Source organism: Lissotriton vulgaris, chromosome 5 (assembly GCF_964263255.1).
Source record: "Lissotriton vulgaris chromosome 5, aLisVul1.2, whole genome shotgun sequence".
Taxonomy (NCBI): Eukaryota; Metazoa; Chordata; class Amphibia; order Caudata; family Salamandridae; genus Lissotriton; species Lissotriton vulgaris.
In genome coordinates this window covers 1,421,039,496-1,421,048,249 of record NC_141693.1, presented here as the reverse complement: position 1 = coordinate 1,421,048,249, position 8,754 = coordinate 1,421,039,496, and the positions used below count along the sequence as shown (strand labels likewise).

General features: G+C 47.0%; 1 protein-coding gene across 1 annotated transcript in view; it reads left to right on the top strand.

Moving 5' to 3' along the window:
• Positions 1 to 4,747: 4,747 nt before the first annotated feature.
• LOC147712677 (adenosine receptor A3-like) overlaps positions 4,748 to 8,754 on the top strand; it is a 41,915-nt gene continuing 37,908 nt past the window's right edge. The window contains exon 1 of the mRNA XM_086920367.1: positions 4,748 to 4,796. The gene's annotated coding sequence lies outside the window, so the exon portion shown is untranslated. The remainder of the gene's footprint in view (positions 4,797 to 8,754) is intronic.

The window sequence follows — 8,754 nt, the reverse complement described above, 5'->3', positions numbered from 1 at the left end:
ACGAACTCTGTAGCAGTCTTATTATGCAGGATTTATCACACCTGTAAGCATCATGGTTAGTTTCAGCTTGATACACCTGCATGTTCACTTCACCCACACTGCATAGGAACAGCTGGTGACCAAGGAAGGGAAACACGCCATAGTAGGCTTCCTGCACATGTTGGGGGCAACTGACTGCACATAAGTACTACTTGTGCCCCCTGCCCACACTGCACACAATCACTGCAACAGAAACCACAAGCATTCCAACAATGTGTAGGCAAAACGGAATCAACGGACCCTGTACAGTAATGTTGTTGCAAACGTCTCAGGCAGTGTGCATCATTCCCACATCTTTCGCAAACATCCCAGCCCTGGTCCCCAGACCAGTCCTCCGCCCAGCAATGACTGCCCGACCCTGCGCACCCAGAACTCATTGCTCGCCTGCTGCCACCGGTGTGTCTCCAAGAGGGCCCACCACGTGCCAGAGCAACCTACTTAGCCGTTGCTGGATTCTGCGGCACAGGCCCTCAGTGCATCCTGCTGCACCGTGCCGAGGAGTTATGTCTGCACATCCAGCTGCCTTTGGCGTACACACGGTCCAGCCGAGCTCACAATTTAAATTGGGTCTTGATTGGCAGAATGATGTAACGAGCCTACGCATCATCGCAAGCTGCATACCCGCTCAGCTCTGGTGGCACTAACTCAGTGCAGCTCAAGTCATCATCATGTGGAGGAAGGCCTGTGTCGGCCAAAACGAATTGGCTGGCAACAACTCTGTGCACCCCATGTCATCGCCACGTGGCAGGAGGCCAGTGTCCGGGAAAGTGCTTTGGCTGCTAGCAACTCTGTGCAACTCAAGTCATCGCCACATTGCGTGAGGCCCGTGTTGGCCAAAGTGCCTCGGCTGCCACCAACCTCAAGTCATGGGCCCTTTATGATTGAATATCGAGGTGCAGATGTCATCATGTCATCTCCGGGCCAGGGAAATGTGATGTCGCAGGGCCCTGGGCCCAAACGCCTACATGAACACCAAACGGATACACCCAGACAGAGAGTAGAAATGGCATCAAGTATGTGCGCCCGCCCTTTTTATTGGCAGGGTCACATGTCCTGTGATGCCTGTGCTGCATGAGTGTGGTGTGGGTGTAAACCAGCTGTGAGGGAGTGGCTCTGGCATGCTGACAACTAGACCTGTGATCAGCAGATCACTGCAGGGAAGGCCTGGGACATGTAGTGTTGTAGTTCCCTTCCTGTAAGCGGAGTGGGCGAGTTGAAACGCGCATCCTTCACGACTTTACCAATATGGCGGTTTGAATCCGCACACCCACCGGGATAGGTACAGGATGGGTGCGCGACTCCACTTTTATCTCAACAAAAAAAATATATACATATTAATATTTAAGAAAACAGAAGACATTATATTATTTTAATAACAAACAAAAAAAATTACAAAAACTGTTTTTAGGATATTAAACTTACAAAACCTCATACATTTTTTTTTCTAAATTACTGAAAAAAGCATAGGTTTAATGAACATTATAATTTGAAATTAGCATTTCAAAAACCTTTGAAAATCACTGGAAAACCATAGGTTTCAGGCACATTATAGTTAGTTGGACATTTCTCTCATACAAAATCATGAAAATTCCCCGGTTATTGTGGGTTCACCTAATGACGCCAAAGTTAATGGGATTTGGCGTCGTTTGACGAATCTTCGCTAATTTTTCAAAACTAGTGGGGCGCTCCGGTCAGCTCCTGACTTGAAAGTTTTAGGCTGATTTTTGAAGCAGGTACTGAGAAAAAAGGGTGGTCCCAAAACACGTTTTCCCCATGTTATTTTCGATAGGAAACTTAAGACAAAGCTACAGCCCGAACTGTTTAATGGAATTACACCAACTCACTGCTCAATCTTACTGTGTACAAAAAAACGCTACAAATTGCGATGCCTACACCCTCCCCTCACTGCCTGTTGAACTGTTTTTTTCTATTTGTTTTAGTGAACCTCTGACGAAGAGCCCCGAGGCTCGAAATGCATTGGGAATAATTAAAGAAATGAGGCCACTTTGAAACATGATTGTCCTTACGTGTCACTGTTTGAAAGCCTGGATTGGCAGCAGGAGGCATCGGAAACTGTTAAATAAAGAATTATGGCGCAATCATGCTGTCTCCGTGGTGATGAAATACATTGGAAGAAGTATGACATAAGGAGTGGTTTCATTATCGACACATTATAAAAAATATGGTTAACTTCGGAGGAAGTAGTCTACTCAGGAAATAAGACGGGCGTCAGAGGAAAGTGCCCATTGGGACATTTTTCAAATTAGCTGTGATAAGGGACGTTTTCACAGCTTCTGTTCACACGCATTTAAAGACACAGTGTTTGGATCAAAGGCTAAAATAATTTAAGGGAAGGAGTGCATTCTCATACTTACTTGTTTTTGCAATGCAAAAGATTTATATTGCCAGGTCGAAATGGCAGTTTAACACTGACACACAGCTGCAATGACAAGCCTAAGACATGTTTAAAAGGCTACTTAAGCTAGGGCATATTATTTGCTGCAGGCCCACTAGTAGCTTTAAATTTAGAGGTCCAGGGTAGATGTAGTACCAGTTTTCTAGGGACTACTAAGTAAATTAAATGTGCCAATTGGGTGTAAGCCAATGTTACCATGTTTAAAGGAGAGATCACACGCACTTTAGTACGGTTTAGCAATAGTAAAGTGCACAGAGGTCTTAAAGCTGGCAAAAACGATGCCAGGCACACCAGGAGGATGGAAGGCAACATGTTGAGGGAAAACTACACCAAGGGTAACTGTTTGTGATTAGTTACCACTTGCTAAGTGAGATATAATTGTCTTCAACATTTGAAAAGTATATTGCATATAGCTACATTTGAACATGTATCTATATTGTGTAGTAGTTATAGCAGGTGACAGAGCATGAGTACTCCCATTAGCAGTATAGTATTGCCGACATACTGTTCTTGGTATCAGTTGCATTAACTACTGTGGCAGACTTGCAACACAAAAGACATGTGATGTGCCTATAGCCCCCACGCCTATCACATTTATTCAAATACTGAACAATGGAGTACAATTGACACCAACGTTTTATTTAACCCCTCCCCTGCTGATGACGGAACCGCTCCGTCATCAGCTACGGTTGGGCTGTGCTGATGACGGAGCAGTTCCGTCATGGCCCGGCCGCCGCGCCTGAGCGGCGCTGATTTTGCGCCTGCGCGGCCGTTCTCATGAGCGGGGCGGGTCATGACGGAACCGCTCCGTCACCAGCACAGCTCAACCGCGGCTGGTGACGGAGCGGTTCTGTCACCAGCATGCGGCCGCCCCACCCCGTTAGCGCTGCAGCGGAATAGCCGCCGCAGCGAAAGGGTTAAATACTGAACAATGGAGTACAATTGACACCAACTTTTTTCCCTGTTGTGACATATGTGATATGTGAGACATGTGTGATATACCCATATAAAATGTGTAAGATGTATCAACTTATACTGAAAGAATTCCATCCTTAAGCACTATGCTTAATAAAAGGTTGTCAAATTGATTGAGGGACAAAACGATCACTGAATATATATGCATCAATATCCCCAACATATGTTAATCAATTGCCCCATAAAATATGCCCATAAGTTTCCAGTCAATATATTCATTATTTGACCTGCAATGTATGTGACTCAATGGTGCAGCATACTATATAAAAAGATTAATGATATCATACAGTATTTATCAAAGACCTTCGGTGCCATAGACATCAATGTTCCATGCACTGTATGCATCAGTGCTGCCAGGCATAAAATGCATCAAAGGTCCCAGAGAGCCTATGTGTCACTGGAAGTAAATAACATGTACATCAATAGCCATTGGTAATAGCGCTCATGCTGTATCCACATCATGTTCTGGATAGATTCAGTACTTCAGAAGCACAGGCAATACAAGAATTGGTAGGCAAAGGCAATATAGATATTAATGGCCCGGGCAGTATGCTCCTAGGCAGGATATGCAGTTATTGTTGAAGTAACCGGACCCGTTTGAGGTTTTCTTTTATTCCCGAAGGGCCAAAGTGAGCCACGCTGAACCTCACAATGAAGAAATAGAAATTACACACCATTGTGTGGTTTAATATTTCTCTAAATGCAGCAGCTGTAAGAATATGGGATATATCGTCAGATAGCCTGAAACTTCCAATCATGTATTATTGAAGACAGGCTTTACCAAACATATCCCTGGTGTATAGACCTGGGTTTAGCATTGGGTAGCATGCGGGGGAAGCAATCTGCAAGACGAGGTTGAAGTGACGTCATAAGTAGGAAATACAGGGAAGATTGAGGTTTCATCGAAAAATAGGTCTTTTTGCGAAACGTGGACCGCAGAAATCAACACCGGATAGTGGGGAGAACAATTGTGCCGAGGCTCGAGTCGAGCAGGTTAGATCGCACCGTGCAGGTTTATGATAGGTGGATATATATTCATTTGCCTGATGTACCGAACACCCTTTTGAGGAGATAACTCGCCTGGGTCTCGATTTTGTATTTAAGTGTCAAGAAGTTTTTGCAAATACTTACTGTGGAATACAAGACAAAACGGGCGGCTTCGAAAACTAATTAGCTGCAAGCTTGAACGGGTTAAATGTAATTGACAATCAGGAACTGGAAGTTTCAACCTGACTTTGCCACGGGAAGTAGGTTGCTCGTTTCATTGCTGTTAAATATCCCGCAGACATATATCTAACCATTTAGGTCAATTAGCTCATACCAGTCTGGCTGCAAGAGGAACAACAAGGTACTACTGATGAGCAAAGTAAGTTCTGTATTTGGTGTTGTACTCAGTCTTGTAGATGTAGTGTGCCGGGCAGAAAATTGCATCTGGTATATATATTCCTTGCCTGTATAGTTTTGAAAAAGGGCAGTGTGCATCTCAAGCCGGACCACCTGCTATGTGTGGGTTCTCAGTATATTTGTGTAGTGTGTGTGTGTGTGTGTGTGTGCGTGTCTGTGTGCGCATGCGTGTGTATGTATATGGGCTCTTGCTTATTGATTTAATCATGGATAGTGATGGTACCTAATGCAGATGAATATTGGAGTTTAATAAAAATATATAAGATAGATAAAGACAGGAAAACATTCAAACCAAAGTGCGACTAGGGTAAAATGTATTTATTTGGGAGTTTTGTGACGTGATACCCGTCCCCTTTTTACATGAACGTGCTGTTGTTTGGAGCAGAAAGTGTGTTTTGGTGTTCCGATAGTGCACTACATGATGAGATGAAACCTTGTCCAGTACTTTTCATAAGAGACCTCCCCCCTTTTCTGTGTGGAGATTGATTGAGCTGTGAGCAAGTTTGAAAAGCTCACTTCTAACTCTTTTGTGGACTGCACATAGTTGTCTTTGTCTCACAGGTTTTGGGTTCAGGCCATTCCACAAGTGGGCCCTGGACTCCGTTCCACAAGCGTGACCCTGGACTCCATTCCACAAGCTTGGTCCTGAACTCAATTCCACAAGCTTGGCCCTGGACTCCATTCTACAAGCTTGGACTCCATTCCACAAGCAGGTCCTGGACTCCATTCCACAAGCTTGGCCCTGGACTCCATTCTACAAGTTCGGTCCTGGACTCCATTCCACAAGCTTGGTCCTGGACTCCATTCCACAAGCTAGGCCCTGGACTCCATTCTACAAGCTTGGCCCCGGACTCCATTCCACAAAATAGGCCCTGGACTCCATTCCACAAGCGTGGTCCTGGACTCCATTCAACAAGCTTGGCCCTGGACTCCATTCCACAAGCTTGGTCCTGGACACGATTCCACAAGCTTGGCTCTGGACTCCATTCGCCAAGCTTGACCCTGGACTTCATTCCACAAGCTTGGTCCTTGACTCGATTCCACAAGTGTGGTCCTTGACTCGATTCCACCAGTGTGGTCCTGGACTCCATTCCACAAGCTAGACCCTGGACTCCATTCCACAAGCTTTGTCCTGGACTCCATTCCACAAGCTTGGACTCCATTCCACAAGCTTGGCCCAGGACTCCATTCCACAAGGTTTGACTCCATTTCACAAGCTTGGTCCTGGACTCCATTCCACAAGCTTGGCCCTGGACTCCATTCCACAAGCTTGGACCCCATTCCACTAGCTTGGCCCTGGACTCCATTTCACTAGCTTGGACTCCATTCCACAAGATTGGCCCTGGACTTCATTTCACAAGCTTGGCCCTGGACGCCATTCCACAAGCTTGGACTCCATTCCACAAGCTTGGCCCTGGACTCCATTCCACAAGCTTGGCCCTGGACTCCATTCCACAAGCTTTGTCCTGGAATCTGTTCCACAAGCTTTGCCCTGGACTCCTTTCCACAAGCTTGGCCCTGGACTCCATTCCACAAGCTTGGTCCTTGTCTCCATTCCACAAGCGTGGTTCTGGACTCCATTTCACAAGCTTGGACTCCATTCCACAAGCTTGGCCTTGGACTCCATTTCACAAACTTGGACTCCATTCCACAAGCTTGGTCCTGGACTCCATTTCACAAGCTTAGCACTGGATTCCATTCCACAAGCTATGTCCTGTACTCCATTCCACAAGCTTGGACTCTATTCAACGAGCTTGGCCCTGGACTCCATTCCACAAGCTTTGTCCTGTACTCCATTCCATAAGCTTTGTCCTGTACTCCATTCCACAAGCTTGGACTCTATTCCACGAGCTTGGCCCTGGACTCCATTGCACAAGCTTTGTCCTGTACTCCATTCCACAAGCTAGGCTATGGGCTCAATTTCACAAGATTGTACTCCATTCCACATACTTGGACTCCATTCCACACGCTTGACCGTGGACTTCATTCCACAAGCTTGGTCCTTGACTCGATTCCACAAGCTTTGTCCTGTACCCCATTCCACAAGCTTGGACTCCATTCCACAAGCGTGGCCCTGGACTCCATTCCACAAGCTTGGACTCCATTCCACAAGCTTGGTCCTGGATTCCATTCCACAAGCTAGGTCCTGGACTCCATTACACAAGTGTGGTCCTGGACTCCATTCCACAAGCTAGGCCCTGGATTCCATTTCACAAGCTTGGACTCTATTCCACAAGCTTGGTCCTGGACTCCATTCCACAAGCTTTGTCCTTTACTCCATTCCACAAGCTCGGACTCCATTCCACACGCTTGGTCCTGGACTCCATTTCACAAGCTTGGCCCTGGACTCCATTCCACAAGCTTTGTCCTGTACTCCATTCCCCATATTGGACTCTATTCCACAAGCTTGGCCTTGGACTCAATTCCACAAGCTTTGTCCTGTACTCTATTCCACAAGCTTGGACTCCATACCACCAGCTAGGCCCTGGGCTCTATTTCAAAAGCTTGGACTCCATTCCACAAGCTTGGTCCTGGACTCCATTCCACAAGCTTTGCCCGGGACTCCATTCCACATGCTTTGTCTTGTACTCCATTCCATCAGCTTGGACTCCATCCCAGAAGATTGCCCCTGGACTCCATTCCATAAGCTTGGACTCCATTCCACAAGCTTGGCCCTGGACTCCATTCCACAAGCTTGGCGCTGGACGCCTTTCCACAAGCTTGGTCCTGGACTCCATTCCACAAGCTTGGCCCTGGACTCCATTCCACAAGCTTGGACCCCATTCCACTAGCTTGGCCCTGGACTCCATTTCACTAGCTTGGACTCCATTCCACAAGATTGGCCCTGGACTTCATTTCACAAGCTTGGCCCTGGACGCCATTCCACAAGCTTGGACTCCATTCCACAAGCTTGGCCCTGGACTCCATTCCACAAGCTTGGCCCTGGACTCCATTCCACAAGCTTTGTCCTGGAATCTGTTCCACAAGTTTTGCCCTGGACTCCTTTCCACAAGCTTGGCCCTGGACTCCATTCCACAAGCTTGGTCCTTGTCTCCATTCCACAAGCGTGGTTCTGGACTCCATTTCACAAGCTTGGACTCCATTCCACAAGCTTGGCCTTGGACTCCATTTCACAAACTTGGACTCCATTCCACAAGCTTGGTCCTGGACTCCATTTCACAAGCTTAGCACTGGATTCCATTCCACAAGCTATGTCCTGTACTCCATTCCACAAGCTTGGACTCTATTCAACGAGCTTGGCCCTGGACTCCATTCCACAAGCTTTGTCCTGTACTCCATTCCATAAGCTTTGTCCTGCACTCCATTCCACAAGCTTGGACTCTATTCCACGAGCTTGGCCCTGGACTCCATTGCACAAGCTTTGTCCTGTACTCCATTCCACAAGCTAGGCCATGGGCTCAATTTCACAAGATTGTACTCCATTCCACATACTTGGACTCCATTCCACACGCTTGACCGTGGACTTCATTCCACAAGCTTGGTCCTTGACTCGATTCCACAAGCTTTGTCCTGTACCCCATTCCACAAGCTTGGACTCCATTCCACAAGCGTGGCCCTGGACTCCATTCCACAAGCTTGGACTCCATTCCACAAGCTTGGTCCTGGATTCCATTCCACAAGCTAGGTCCTGGACTCCATTACACAAGTGTGGTCCTGGACTCCATTCCACAAGCTAGGCCCTGGATTCCATTTCACAAGCTTGGACTCTATTCCACAAGCTTGGTCCTGGACTCCATTCCACAAGCTTTGTCCTTTACTCCATTCCACAAGCTCGGACTCCATTCCACACGCTTGGTCCTGGACTCCATTTCACAAGCTTGGCCCTGGACTCCATTCCACAAGCTTTGTCCTGTACTCCATTCCCCATATTGGACTCTATTCCACAAGCTTGGCCTTTC